We start from the raw sequence: 15,656 nt of genomic DNA, 5'->3' as shown, positions 1-15,656 counted from the left end.
TTTATTTATTTATTTATTTGACAGAGAGAGAGAGAGAGCACAAGCAGAGGGAGCAGCACATAGAGGGAGAGGGAGAAGCAGGTTCCCTCCTGAGCAGGGACCTCCCCTCTCCCCAATGTAAGGCTTATCCCAGGACCCTGGGATCATGACCTGAGCTGAAGGCAGGCACTCAACTGACTGAGCCACCCAGGTGCCCCTGCCTGTATGTTTCTTTTGCACTCTTTCTATAATTATAATTAAGTCTTCTGTGCTTTGTCTGTAGGTTAATCTGAAATTTAAAGTCAGTCATCAGTGTGTACTTTATCATGACTGTGGACATAGCATTTACCTCAGAGCCAAGAAGTACGTTATATTTTCTTTCTTAGCGAGCTTTTTTATTTTTTCTGGAGTTTCTAGTAGCTTTTTATCCCCACCTTATTTTATCTGCCTGTATTACATTTTCAGTTTGGTTGTTGATTTCTTTTCAAAGTCTCCATCATAACCAATAAATGGAAACTTTTTTCTGGAAACTTTCTTGCCACAGGCCTTCAGCTACAGACTCCACTGTGGGCCATTTTCTCTCTAGACTTACTTCACAGCTATCATCCTGGAACTTCATTGCTTAATGGGTCAGAGCCACTTTTCAAGAGTTGATGTCTTCCTCCCTCTTGGTTTATTTCCCTTTTTTTTTTTCCTGGACTAAACCCTCAATTTCCTTTGAAAGTATTTGCTGCAGATTAATTCCAGAAGATATCTGTATCTGAAAATGCTTTTATTCTACTCACACTTGACTGATTATTTAACTGGTTATAGCATGCTGTGCCTAAGAAAATCATTTTCTTTTTATTTTCTTTTTTTAAAAGATTTTATTTTTAAGTAATCACTACACCCAATGTGGGACTTGAACTCACAACCCTGAGATCAAGAGTCATATGCTCTCCTGACTGAGCCAGCCAGGCACCCTGAAAGTCATTTTCTTTAGAATTTGAAGGCTTTGCACCTACGTTGTCTCATCTGTGAAATTTCTGATAAGAAATCCTATGTTGGGGCGCCTGGGTGTCTCAGTCAGTTGAGCATCCAATTCTTGGTTTCACCTCAGGTCATGATCTCTGGGAAGAGGGACTGAGTCCCACATTTGGCTCCAGGTTCCAGGGTTCATGTTCAGCATACTTGAGATTCTTTCCCCCTTCTTCTCCCTCCCCCTATGCTCCTCCCCAACATGCACTCTTTGTCCAAACTAAATAAATAATTTTTTAAAAAAAGAAATCCCATGTCAATATCATTCTTATTTCTTCCTAGGTTACCTGTTTTTGTGAAAGGTTTGAGAATGTCTCTATACTTTGCATGCTGAAATTCCACAAAAATATACTCTGAAAAAATTCTCTTGTTTTATTTCTTTGATCATTCTGTTTTATTCTCTCTTGAATTCCTTTTAGTCAAATGTTGGATCTCCCAGGTTTACCCTCTATGGATCATTTTTTTCCCTAGCTCATTTTACTTTTTTAAGTCTTTTTTGTGTTACTTTCTTTGATATTTCCTCAACTCTCTCTTCCAGCTCTTCCCTTGAATTTTATCTCAAAAATGATATTTTTATTTCAAGAGAACTTTCCTTTTCTCTGATCATTTATTTTCAAATATTCTATTCCTCTTATATAAACGAAATGTTTTCTTAAAACTCTCTTACTATAGTAATTAGAGTGTTTGCCTCTCTGTTTTTTTTCTCTCTCTCTCAAGGATTCTGTACTATTTTTTTCCTATTTGTTTATCAAATTTAACTTTGAAAGCTTTCCTCAAATATCTGGTGGTCATTGATTTTTTGTTGTTGTTGTTCACATGAGAGAAATGAGGCAATGAAAAAGTGATTGAAAGCTTCATATACATGAATACAGAGCTAACTATTTTGTTGGGAGGATTCCTAAGTGCAAAAATGTTTAATACTGGGCGCCTGGGTGGCTCAGTGGGTTAAGCCTCTGCCTTCGGCTCATGTCATGATATCAGGGTCCTGGGATCGAGTCCTGCATTGGGCTCTCTGCTCAGCAGGGAGCCTGTTCCTCCTCTCTTTCTCTCTGCCTGCCTCTCTGCCTACTTGTGATCTCTCTCTGTCAAATAAACAAATAAAATCTTTTTTTTAAAATGTTGAATACTTTTCTCTTGGACCTCCCAATATCTTTAAAGAACAATATTCTCGTCTTTGAGAGGTCATGGAGGAAGGCATTCTGCCCACCAGAGTGGGGAGGGGATAGGGAAAATCAGCTCTATTTTAAAAAATGACTTAATTTATTCTCCCCACTGCTGCTTCATACCTCACTCATTCTCTTCTTCAAACCCAGCATTTATGCAGGAAAGAAAACCTTTCTCTTTCACCATCCCACCACTTTGCAAGTATCCTAAGCTGTGGCTTCATCTGTCACCACTCCTCCATCTGTTTCCCAACATTCATCCATCTTTTATCCACTGATGGCCTTTTTCACCCAATCTCTTCATCATTGTGAAATTACATCTTTTGTATTCCTTTGTTGCTTTGGGATGAACAGGCAACATATGCATGTCATCTGTCTGCCATCTTTAACTTATTAAAATACATAAACTTGCTTTCATTACAATCTGAGCTCTCACTGTGCTATTCATCTCATTTCTTCTGGAAGCACTCAAGAGCATCATACTCGGTGCTGGGTTGGCATCCACCTGATTTAGTACCAAAAACCCATGATACAGGATCCTGAAACACTACAACAGTAAACTTCTATATACTCCTTTCTTAAGCAGAGTTTTCTTTTCTTTTCTAGCTCCTTTAAGATATAATTGACATATAACATGTGTAAGTTTAAGGTGTACAACATGATGACTTGATAGGTATATATATTGCAAAATGATCACCAGCATAATGTTAGTTAACATGTCCGTTACTTTATGTAGTTATGACCTCACATAGTTTGCTGGTGAGAACTTTTTTTTTTTTTAAATTTTTTTTTTTATTTATTTGACAGACAGAGATCACAAGTAGGCAGAGGCAGGCAGAGAGAGAGGGGGAAGCAGGCTCCCTGCTGAGCAGAGAGCCCGATGCGGGACTCGATCCCAGGACCCTGAGATCATGACCTGAGCCGAAGGCAGCAGCTTAACCCACTGAGCCACCCAGGCGCCCCATCTGGTGAGAACTTTTAAGATGCATTCTTAGCAGCTCTTAAGTATATACATACAATGTCGCTCATTATAGTCACCATGCTATCTATACATTACATCCCCAGGACTAATTCATCTTCCACCTGGAAATTTGTGCCCTTTGACCACTTTCACTCACTTTCCTCACTGGCCCACATTGACAGCCACCCAGCCATCTATGTTTCTATGATTTCATTTTTTTTTTAAAGATTCTATGTATAAGTGATAACGTACAGTGTTTGTCTTTCTCTGATTAATTTCACTTAGTATAATGGCCTGAAGGCCACTATGTTTTTGCAAACGGCAAGATTCTCTCCTTTTTATGGCTGAACAATATTCCATTTCATATATAGATATAGATATACATTCATCTGTCAACACATATCATTTTCATTTCTCCATTGTTGTAAATAATGATGCAAAAAACCTGGGGGTACAAATCAATACAGTAATTTCTTTTTGTTTGAATATATACCCAGAAATGGGATGGCTGAATCATATGGTACTTGTATCTTTAGTTTTTGGAGGAACCTGATGTACTGTTTTCTGTGGAGGCTACACAGTTTAGATTCCCACCAAAAGTGCAAGAGCGTTTCCTTGTCTCCACGTCCTCACTATCACTTTTCTTTTGTCCTTTTGATAATAGCCATTCTAATAGGTGTGGGGTGATAGCTCATTGTTGTTTTGATTTGCATTTCCCTGATGATGAGTGATGTGGGGCACATTTTCATATGTCTGTTGGTCATTTCTATATCTTCTGTGGAAAAATGTCCCTTCAGGTCCTTTGCCCATTTTTAATTGGATAACTTGTTTGTTTTTCCTGTGAGTTGTGTAAGCCACGTATATATTTCAGATATTAACCCCCTATAAGATACACAGCCTGCAAAATATTTTCTCCTATCCTTAGGTTGCCTTTCCATTCTGTTAGTCATTTATTTTTCTGTGCAGAAGCTTTTTAGTTTGATGTTGTCCCACTTGTTTATTTCTGCTTTTATTTTGTTGCTTGGGCATTTTGTGTCATATCCAAAAAGACTTTGCCAAGACCAATGTCAAGGAGCTTTTTCTTTATGTTTTCTTCTAGAGTTTTCAGGTCTTACATTTAAGTGTTTAGTCCATTTCAAGTTACTTTTTGTGAATGGTATATGGACATTTCATTCTTTTGTGTATGAATTTCATTTTCCCAACCCCATTTATTGAAGAGGCTATCTTTCCTCCATTGAGTATTCTTGGCTCTCATGTCAAATATTATATATATATATATATATATATATATATATATATATATATATGAATTCTTTTCTAAGCTCTTGGTTATGTTCCATTGGTCTATGTTGTCTGTTTTTATGACAGTACTGTACTGTTTTAGTTACTATAGCTTTGTAATATAGTTTGAAATCAGGAAGAGTGATACGTCCTGCTTTGTTCTTGTTTCTCAAGATCGTTTGGGTTCGTCATGGTATTTTGTGGTTCTATATGAATTTTAGGATTTTTTTCTATTTCTGTAAAAAAATAAGCAGATTTGGGGCACGTAGGTGGCTCAGTCAGTTAAGCCTCTGCCTTAAGCTCAGGTCATGATCCCAAGGTCCTGGGATGGAGCCCTGCATCAAGATTCCTGCTCAGTGGGGAGTCTGCTTGTCCCTCTCCCTCTGCCCCTGCTTGTGCTCTCTCTCTTCCTTACTCTTTCTCAAATAAATAAATAAAATCTTTTTAAAAAAATAAGCAGATTTTCTATGTATAGACCAAGGTGTCTGATAAAGTTTTAGTACAGTCAGTTCATTAGACAACTACCTGTCTTTTACCCCCAGGGCAGTGTTTCTTAACCTGAGGAGCTTGTTAAAAATACATATTCTCAGGGCGCCTGGGTGTCTCAGTCAGTTCAGCATCCCACTCTTGGTTTTGGCTCAGATCATGATCTCAGGGTCACAAGATTGAGCCCCAAATGAGTTGGGTTCCCTGCTCCGTAGGGAATCTGCTTCCTCTCTCCCTCTCCCTCTGCCCCTCCCCCTGCTCATGCTCCATTTATCTCTCTCTCTCTCTCTCTCTCAAATAAGTAAATAAATCTTTAAAAAATACATATTCTCAGTTCTCAGTCATGCAGAAGATCTGGGATAGAGCCAACATTCTATATTTTGGAAGAGCCCCCTAGGTAATAAAGCATAGCCCTGGTTAATAACCACTGACCACTGAAATGCCCACAACAGCAAGGCTGAGCCTTACCCATTGTCATTCCTCCCGGTTCTAAACCCTATTATTGCTGACTGTCGGGTGACATGGGAGGCTCTAAGGTGAGCATTTTCAGAGAATAGTTGCTGCATGGCTACCTCAATAAAAACCCACCAAGCAATTAACACGAAATTAACAGATTTAATCTGTGCTCAGAAAATTCACATGTCCGAGGTCATCCATGTGAGCGATAAAGGTAGGAGCAGTACTTGCACCAGTCTCCATATGTAGTCCAAGCCGGATAGTACTATCCCTTCTAAATGCCTAAATATGTAACAAGAAGGTAAGAAATTATATTATCATTGTGCTAAAGCTTAGTTACCAGAAAAAGAACAAAAACAAAAACAAACAAAACAACAACAACAAAAAAAACACATTCCCGTAAGGATAAAATGAGCAAACTCTGAATTTGAGCAATGTACTCGGTTTGATTAGGTGGAAGTGTTATTTTTAAAGGGGAGCACTAGGGTTCTAATCAAGACAACCTGACATTATTGACAAACTGTCTTATTTTTAAGACCTATAATAAATCCTTTTGGAACTTTGACATCTTCACCCCCAGGGGAATCAGAAGTGAGCCAGACAGAGCTGCTGATTTGGAAATTAGGAAGGGGCCTTAGGCATAGCTTTCATACCAGGGCAAGAGTATACTACAGTGGCTAAGAGCATGGGTTTAGGGTCAGACACAGCTAGGCTAAGAGATTAGGCTCCATCACTTACTAGTTGTGAGACCTTGATCAAACTGCTTAACCTCTGCAAGCTTCATTATACCTTTCTGTAGTTTCTAAAGCAAACCAAACTCTGTCAAGCTTTGGTGTTTCTATATAGACAGCTCCCTCTGCTTAGAATACCACTTACCTCCTTTTACCCTAAATACTACTCATCCTTCAGGTCCCAAATTGATGTTGCCACTTTCAGAAAGCCCCAATTCCCCAATCAGAGTCAGGCAATGCTCTTCTGCATCTCTTCCCCAAGTTCATGAAACACAACTTCAATTATAACATACATATGGTAATTGGAAATTTTAAAAAATTTGTTTCTTACACACATGAGGAACCAGCAGACTAGGGCTTATGTGCAAACTCTGATCCATGACCTCTTTTTGTATAGCCTTCAAGAATGATTCTGGCATTTTTTACAGAATTGGTTCAAAAAAGAGGAATATACAATAGGATCTTTAGTGTCCCATAAAGCCTAAAATATTTACTATCTGGCTCTTCGCAGAAAAATTTGCTGACCCCTGCCATAGACTAGCAGTCTGAAGGTGAAGACTAATTTTCATTTCACTGTGTGTCCTATTTCTAACCCAATGCCTGCCACATAATATGCACTCAGATGTTCATTGAATGAAAGAATGAATTAACTAATCCAATCAATATTTTTTAAAGTGTAACTTATGATAAGTTCAAGAAACGATGTTATTTTGTCTCCCGATGTGCAAAGAAAATGTACTCCATTAGGGTAAATTTTTCCCTTGGATAGAAATTTGGGCAGACCACATGACTTTTCTGTTCATTTCTTCGAGAATCAACAGTCATCAGATCACTCAAAGTCACAAAACACGAACTTGGTTCAGTAATCAGGGCATATTCAGTCCGAGATATGAATCAAATTATTCAGGCTCACTGAGAAATAAGGTTCCCCTTCCTACTCCATGCTAAGGCCTATAGGTCATGGCCACCTGCCTTTGGAGAAGGAGAGGCTGTTGGGTTTTCTTCTTTTTCTCTCCACTTATCAACTCCTATTTGGACCCTCACCAGGGCAGAGCAGGAATAGAGAAGACAGTAAAGGTATTAGTCAATTCTTCCTTGGTAGAATGAATGGCTTCCCACTTTCTGGGTCTTTGGCTCTTCTTTGGCTTCTTTAAAGGCCCCCATCCCTGCGGATTCCTCCTGTACAATTTGGGAGCCCTGGGTTGATGCATCTCTATTCAGGTTCATAGTTTACAACTCCTTCTTCAGCCCCTGAGAATGTGACTGTTATCTCCAGCTATTTTTTGCTGGGGTTTCTCCACCCCTCTAGGTGGTTCTATTAGACAGGGTCCAGGGTGACCCCAGCTTGGCTCTTTCTTTTGAATGACCCCCATTTGTTTTCCAGGAAACACTCAAACATCCCTTGCCCCGACAAATCCTGGGAATGTCAGCCAATCCCAACACAGCAAACCCTGTCCTCCTGCCAAGGGCCACATTAGCTTTCTCAGAGTGGAGGACAGCCCTAATCCTCTGCCTTTACTGCAGGGAACAAATGTCAAGCTCTCTGCATGGTCCAGTGAAACACCCTCTCACTAGGGTTGAAGTGAAGGAGGTAACATGTCATGTATCCAAGCACTCCTGTGGAAGGTGGTGTGAAGCCTTAGCCTGGCAACAGATCTCTCGAAAGAAATGTTTTCACGAGTTTTCCTTCCCACTTTCCTCCACAATCAGGCTTCTTTTTATTTCTTGGAATCTGTTCTGGAACATTTTCTCTATAAATTCTGTATATGATAATCTGAGATAGGGGAACCTTTTATGTCTCCCTGGAAACTTGACTTTCAATAATATCATGTTACCTAGGGCTTATTTTGTTCTAATTAGGAAAGAAAAAATTAGACTTGGTGAAACCTGATATAAGTAGCCCTATTCTCTTCGGAGCATCTAACATGTAGGGCTTGCTTCAGAGATATTTCCTCATATCATTCTCGTGATGAGAGTCTTTCCTACCTTTACACATGAGAGAACTTAGTCTCAAAGAAATTTATTGGCTTTTTCAAGGTAGCCCTGAAAATACAGATGAAGGTTGAGGCTGAAATCCAGGTCCATCTGACTTCAAAATCCATGGTGTATTTGTTACACTATAACCTTCGAATTTCTCCACTGAAATACCCCAGATGGCAGAATAGAATGAACATGTTTCCACAGAGAAGATGGGTGGCCTGAAAAGGTCCCGCCCTAAGTGCAAAATTTCTCTTAAGTCTCACACTTGATTGTAAAAATGCTTATCAAATGTGTATTTTGTTCTACAATATGTGTTTTTCATAGAAACTGTATTGCAAATTATCGCTCAAATTACCTAGGTCCTCCCTGCTGAAGTTTCAAGTAAAACTAATCCTCCAGAAAAATGCATTATGTTTACCCTGTAATTTCATGAATCTTGAGCATACCACTCCAGTTTGAGCAACCCCAGCAGAGTCCATACGGTATTAGATTATGCCAACTAAATGTTAAGGATTTGAGGGGGAGGGATGCCTGCGTGGCTCAGTTGGTTAAGCATCTGCCTTCAGCTCAGGTCATGATCCCAGAGTCCTGGGATGGAGCCCTAGGTCAGGTTCCTTGCTCAGTGGGGAGCGTGTTTGTCCCTCTGCCTGATGCTCTCTTTTTCTCTCTCTGACAAATAAATAAAATTCTTAAAAAAAAAACAAAAAAAAAAGGATTTGAAGGGGAGACTCCACCCACCATAACTCCCAGAATGAGGAAAATACAGAAGATGCAAGGCTTGTTAGAATTTGGGGATTAAGGGGAATTTCTTAAATACTGGCATAACACTATTATTATATACTACCATTATTATACTATTATTATTGTATACTATTATTACCAATTTTGTAGTAAAAATTGCTGATGACCATGAGTTGTTGAATGAACAATGCACTAATGTTATAATATTGGAAAAGTGACATGAGGTCCATTCAGCTGCTCTTAACCCATGGGCCATGGAGCATGGAAATTCTATGCCTATTTTTGAGGGGGGGAAGGCCCACAGCTTTGATTAGGTTCTCAGAGGAATCCAAGACCCACAAGGGTTTAAGAACCACTGCTTAAAGAGCAGACAATTTGAGATCATGCTGCCTTGTTGTTGAATACTTGCTCCAAGCTTACTAAATTGCACAAGATACTGCCTCCTTGAGCCTCAGTTTCCTAATTTGTAAAGTGAGGATAATAATACCCAGGTCATAGGGCTGTTGTGAGGGTTCAGTGAAGTTCTCTACATGAATCACTTGAAAAGAGTAGGCACCCAAGAAATGTTAATCCCCTTCCTCCTACCACAGTATCTATAACACAGTAGAACCATTTCAAGTACAGGTGGACATGCCATTTATAATAGAACGCATACCCGGGACACATACACTTTCGATAAAGATATTCTGCACTTGCTTAGACGTCCAACGAGAAACTCAGACCTAGATTCCAAAACTGATGTTACATTTCCATAAGAATTCAAAATAAAAGTATTCAGTAGGTGCCAAAAAAAAAAAAAGAAAGAAAGAAAGAAAAAAAGAAAAAGAACGAAAGAAAGAAAGAAAGAAAGAAAAGGGTTTCCCAAACCTGGGAACACACCTCTGCATCCACTCTGTTTGCAAAGATGAAATCATGTAAATCCCACTACATGCCAGCATGCTTGGTTTCAGTTCTAAGCATCTATTACTATCAGACCTTGGATGAAAAACCTCCTGATTTGAGCAAGACCTCTGATCCTATTAAATGACACATGGAGAAGCTTTGACAAAGACAGGGAGTTTTTGCTAATCCTACAGCTGTGTGAGGGAGGCTCGAAAGGGTTAAAGTGGAAGGCTTATACAAACTTTGCCTCTCAGCTTCTCTCTTATCTCCTCCCTCTCCGCGGCACACAGGCACACACTGCGAAGGCAGAGCAAAGCTGATTCACTACCTTTCCTGCATACTCTAAACTGTTGCCTGCAGAAAGAGGACCTGGGGACTTAAGTGCTCAGACTGCTTGCATTCAAGTGTTCCAGACGGTATGTGCACATCCACACAGGCACCCCTCTTGGCTCTTTGGGGTTTATAAGGAGCAGGCATCTGAAACTGCCCTCTGAAGCCATAAGTGGCAACTGGCATTTTAAGTAACTAATGCAAGGTGCTTTTCTGGGTTTGCGCTGGAAAGGTCTGACTCTTGAGGAGACTGAGAGAGAAAGCATACTTTGCACGAACATTGTCCTGCTTCTCTGGCAAAATGAGGCTTGCATTTTATTTTCCAGATATGCCAGAGGTGTTCCCGAACAAGTTGCCTGTCGGTGCAAGCTTCAAAAGAGATACTTAAATGGCCAACCCCATTCATCCCGTAAACCAGGAAAGGTAAGAGAGATTTGGAAATATTATGATGTTATTCACGGTGAAACGAGCGGCATTATCTTATTTATCGGCAGGTGTGACAAATAGGCACCATCTGCAGCAGAAGATATAGCAACTCCCACTTGAGAAAGCTTATTACTTAATGGCTCTAGCCATTGAAGAAGCACTTGCTGCTGGAATTGTTGTTGTTGTTGTTGTTTTTTCCATGGGGCTCATGTGAAACTAGATACTCTTAACAGCTTCTCCCTCAGTTTTCTCACACTCACACTGGGCAGGTAAATACGAAATGGAATGCCTGCATTCACTCCTGCAAGCTGTTGCAATTGATCATTTGGGCTCTCTTGTCTGAATTGTTTCACTGATCATTTTCCTTACCTATCTCTGGGAATTGCAGAAAAATGCAAAGTTACCAGGTGAATTGTTTTCAGAACGTTATCATGTTAAATAACAAAGCAAAAGTAACTACTAGGAGCTCCTTCAGGACCAACAGTGGGGTCCGGGTCCATTTTTCTCTATATCCTGAGCACTTAGCCAAGTGCCTGGTAGGTGGTGGGTACCCAAAGCTTTGCTGAATAAATATGGAACTGATTTAGGTGGTCCAGGCAGAACTTTGTTGCTCTTATTAGGAACAAGCTTTACCCAAGGGATCCCTTTCAGAGATGGATGGAGAAAGCTCCACATTCCCTTCATGATCTGGGTGGGCACATTATTTTACCTCTGTGAGGTTACGTATACTATGTTGATCTGGAACATTGCCAAAGACTTAGCATTATGATGTTTAGACCAAAACACAATAATTCTTTTTTTTTTCTTTTTTGGTTACCAAGAGTTTTATTTACCAAGTTAATGACAAAACATGCAATCAGAAAACCAAAGGTGCATTCACATCCCTTGTGGGTATTTTGATTTACATTAGAAACGTGAAGAGAACCAAATGTTCAAGTTAATGGTGGACATTGGACCATTATTTAAATTAATCTCTTTGCCTTTGTGATTCCCCCAAACTTCCCTCCCCCTTTTTTTCCTCCTCTCTCCTTTCCCAATGTTTTCCTGCATCCCTACCTGGATCTCTGCTTCATAGTCAATCATTCTCTCCCACCTCTTATTCATACATCCCTCATCATCTTACTCCTCACATTTCCTTTCTTCCCTTCTCCCACTTTCTCTCCATTTCCCCTCCCCCCCTAATTCCTTATCCTTTTCCCTATTCCGCACTCCCCTCCTTATCCCTCCACAGCTTTCAATCACTTTTACAAAGACTGGAGTCTGGTGATTATTTTATAAGCTTCTAAGTAAAGACTGCAGGATACTAAAATTGTGTAAGGGTCTTTCCATGAAAATCAAATCCTTCAGAAGCAATAGAATGTCAATTCCTTTTGAAATTGCGCTGTGCTTTTTCTTCACGAATAGTGCATAGCTTTGAACAGAGCAATCACATTATCTGTGCAACCCATTAATTAGTTAGCAATGGGAGCTATGGCAATCCTGTTTGGAAAGCTCTGACAAGAAGCTGTCACAGGTACAGGACCAGAGTAACAAAGGGGATTCCCCAGTACCTCACTTTTCGTTTACTCATCTCAAAGTCCTTAATGGATTTCAGAAATTAAATCAATAGACCTCTCTGAATTCACCAGGGTGTTTGGTCTCCTGCAAAACTATAGAGGTTTTAAGAAATATGTGATTAGTTTTCCAAACCCTCAAATGGAATGTGTAAAGAGATTGACAACTGGACATGAGATCACTGTTCTACACGACTTCTCCAAGCTTTAGAGAATTCTAATAAATATTTAATAAATATTCAGACCTGAAGAAGATTCAGGGTCAAATGTGCAACAACGTATTATCAGTTGTTACTGAAAAGCATCTATAGACACAATTAAACTTCCTAAAATGTAAGTCTATAAACCCATCCCATGTTGTTCTTTAAAATTATATAATGGATAGTAGTAATTCAAGAGCAGAGTTTCTAACAGTGATTATTCCTTAATTCCAGATTATAATCAGGAATCTAGTTTCCTTTGCACAGTAAGAGATGGGAAAGAGCAATGAAAAGAAAAGGGAATTTCCAGCTGTTCTCCAAGGTATATGAGCAGTCAGAACAAAAATAAAACTATGCTTCTCTTCAAATTGTCAGTGCAGGTACATTTCTTTGTACCCATGCATTTATTCAATAATTATCAAACAGCTACTGCGAGCAAGGTTAAGGGATAGAATGTTGAAAAAAGATCCTCAAGGGGTTTATATATTACCACTTGGGGGGAAACACATAAAATAGATATTTACAATATTAGACATGTAAATTCTCTTAGAGTGATACAGAGCATGTGGAAATTAGGATTTAGGTGGGAAATTAAGGTCAGTTTCATGAGCCAAACCATGAAGAATGGTAGCATTTCCCCAAACAGAGATATGTAAAGATGAAAGGAACTGGTCAAATAAAAAAGGAAGGCAGGGATGTAGGTGATAGTGAACATTCCAGCTTGTTGAGAACAGAAGGTAGTGGAAGGATATAAGTCAGCCAGGACCAGGGCATTGTCAGTTTTGAATGCCAAGCTAAGGAGAATGGTGTGAAGTCCAAAGGCAATAACAATCCACAAAAACAATATGTGGGCCTCCAAAACTTGACTCCTTTGTCACCCTATTTGATAAGTTGTAGAGAAATCATATGGTAATAGAATGCAGAATAAAAAGAGCTCGATACTTTTTTTATGAAGTTAAAAACAAAACTAAACAACATATTATTTAGGCATAGGTGTGTGTGTGTGTGTGTGTGTGTGTGCAAATACAAGCAAGGTAATGATTCACAAAATTTGGAGTATTGATTATTTTGGGGGGAGCAGTAAGCAGTAGGACAAGATGGGGAAGAGCTTAGGTAGATATCTATGGAAATTATTAATCATTGTCAATCTGAAAGTTGGTGGGTGTTTGATCACAGATGTTTGTCCATGAGTGTTATTTTTTTTCCATGCATGTTATGAAGTATGCAAATCTGTGTGGTTGAGGTCTGCAGTAGACTAAAAAGATACTCCAACGTTAAAGAGGCATCTCCCCTTGGCTGACACCAACAGTGAGTGTTTATTTTCCTTCCACTTCTCTCCTCTATGTGGGCTGCCCAGGACCATCAGAGTCCTGAATCTGAAGCACTCTCCTGTATTTGGAGAGGGGTGTTGCTCAGCCCCGGCTACAGATCAAGGTCACCTGTGGGGCTTTAAGTATTACAGACATTCATGCCCCACACAGACCTACTGAATCCGAGCCTCTAGGGGAAGGACCTGGTGCACACATTTTCAAACCTCTTCCTAAGGGATCCTGAGGGCAGCAGGGACTAGAAACCATTCCTTGCAGAGTGTGCTTCGAAATTCGAAGTGGTTACCTTATCACAAATGTAGATTTCAGGGTCCTAGCCCCAGAGATTCTGATCTAAAAAACAAGGAAGAGGACCTTGCAGTCTGCATGTCCTAAGCATCTCCCAGTGATTCTGATGAAGGGACTTCCTGGGACCACATCGAGAAACACTGCCCCAGGGGTTCCAAAACACTAGGGACTCCGGGTGATGACTCTGTGTATTCGTTTCCTAGGGCTGCCATAAACAAAGTACCACATAAAGGGTGGCTTAAAACAACAGAAATTTATTCTCCTAGGTCTGGAGGCCAGAAGTCTGAAATCAAGGCATCAGCAGGGCCATGTTCTCTCTGCAGTCTGTAGGGTAGAATCCTCCCTTGGCTCTTCTAGTTTCTATGGTTTGCTGGCAACCCACAGCATTCCTCAGCTTGCAGATACATTACTCCAATCTCTGTCTCTGTCTTCCCTTCTTATAAGGACACAAGTCAAATTGGATGAGGGCTAAGCTAATGACCTCATTTTAACTTGATTGCATCTTCAAAGAGCCTATTTTAAAGTGAGGTCACATTCACCAGTTTAAGGTGTTAGGACTTCAGCATATGTTTTGGAGAAACACAATTCAACCCAGAACGCTGTTTTAAATAGTTGTTTTTTTTTAATTAGGGCCCCAATCCACTGATAAGACCGATTAGCTATGTTCTTTGGCTGGGATATCTAGAGAGAAAAACCTACAGTTACCTTTGAAAACTCGGTGTACGAAGAACCACTTGAAAAACTTGGGCTTAGGATGCATATTCCTGGGCCATGATCCAAGCTATTAGAATTCAGGAGGCCCAAGGAGAGGCCTAGAAATCTACATTTCAAATGACATGGGGGACTTGAGCCATGTATCACGCCCTTGAGAAAAACTGGATTTAAGAGAACAAGCAAGGTCAAGGACCAAGTCATTTGTGGAGGAGCAGCTCCCAAGAACAGACCTGAAATCTGCATTGGTAACAAGCTGCTCTGATGAACCATTGCCTTTGAGAGATGGTGTTTCTAGGGAACTAAAGGATATCTACTGTGATTGTCTTTTCTACTTGCTAGTGAAACAGAAATCAAGATAAATGTAGCTTTAAGTAGTGGAAAAATGTTTCCTAGACCTTTGGTCCAAAGACAGTGAGAAGATAGCCTGTCTTTTCACCCTTGTTTCTTATGAACCAGATGGCTCTGCTAGACAGAGCAGTAGATTGGTAGACTAAGAATGCTGATTACAGAAAGTATAGTATGGACAAGTGAATACAAATTTTAAGTGCTCCCAGGCTAGGGGCACAATTTCAGATTATTGTAAGAGTAGTATGATCGTAGGAGCTATTTCTATGAACTCTCTTCTGGTATGTTAACAAGAGACAGAACTAGGCTACATTGTCAGCTCTCTCCTACTACTACACAGAGAAGCTTGATGGGTGATGGGGGTTTATATCGGTTATTTTAGTCATCCATATTCAAAATTCATGTTCAGCATGACAAGCTAAATCATTTTGGAAGATGTCAACATTAAGTAGTTGACCCCAATCACACACTGCAATGTTTTTACCAATAAAGACAAGGCTCTGTCTTTACCAATAATGGAAGGTATAGTTATTTGTTTGGAACAGACATACCCTCTCAATTCCTTCTGATCTACAAATACTGGGGAAAGAAAGTACATTCTTGGGGCACCTGGATGGCTCAGTTAGTTAAACATCTGTCCTTGGCTCAGGTCATGATCCCAGGGTCCCAAGATTGAGCCCTGCATCAGGTTCCCAGCTCAGTGGGAAGCCTGCGTCTCCCTCTCCCTCTGCCCCTCCCTCCTGCTCTGCTCCCTCTTGCTATCTCTCTCTCAAATAAATAAAAATAAAATCTATT

Source organism: Mustela nigripes, chromosome X (assembly GCF_022355385.1).
Source record: "Mustela nigripes isolate SB6536 chromosome X, MUSNIG.SB6536, whole genome shotgun sequence".
NCBI classification, from domain to species: domain Eukaryota; kingdom Metazoa; phylum Chordata; class Mammalia; order Carnivora; family Mustelidae; genus Mustela; species Mustela nigripes.
Note: the sequence above shows the minus strand (reverse complement) of the source record.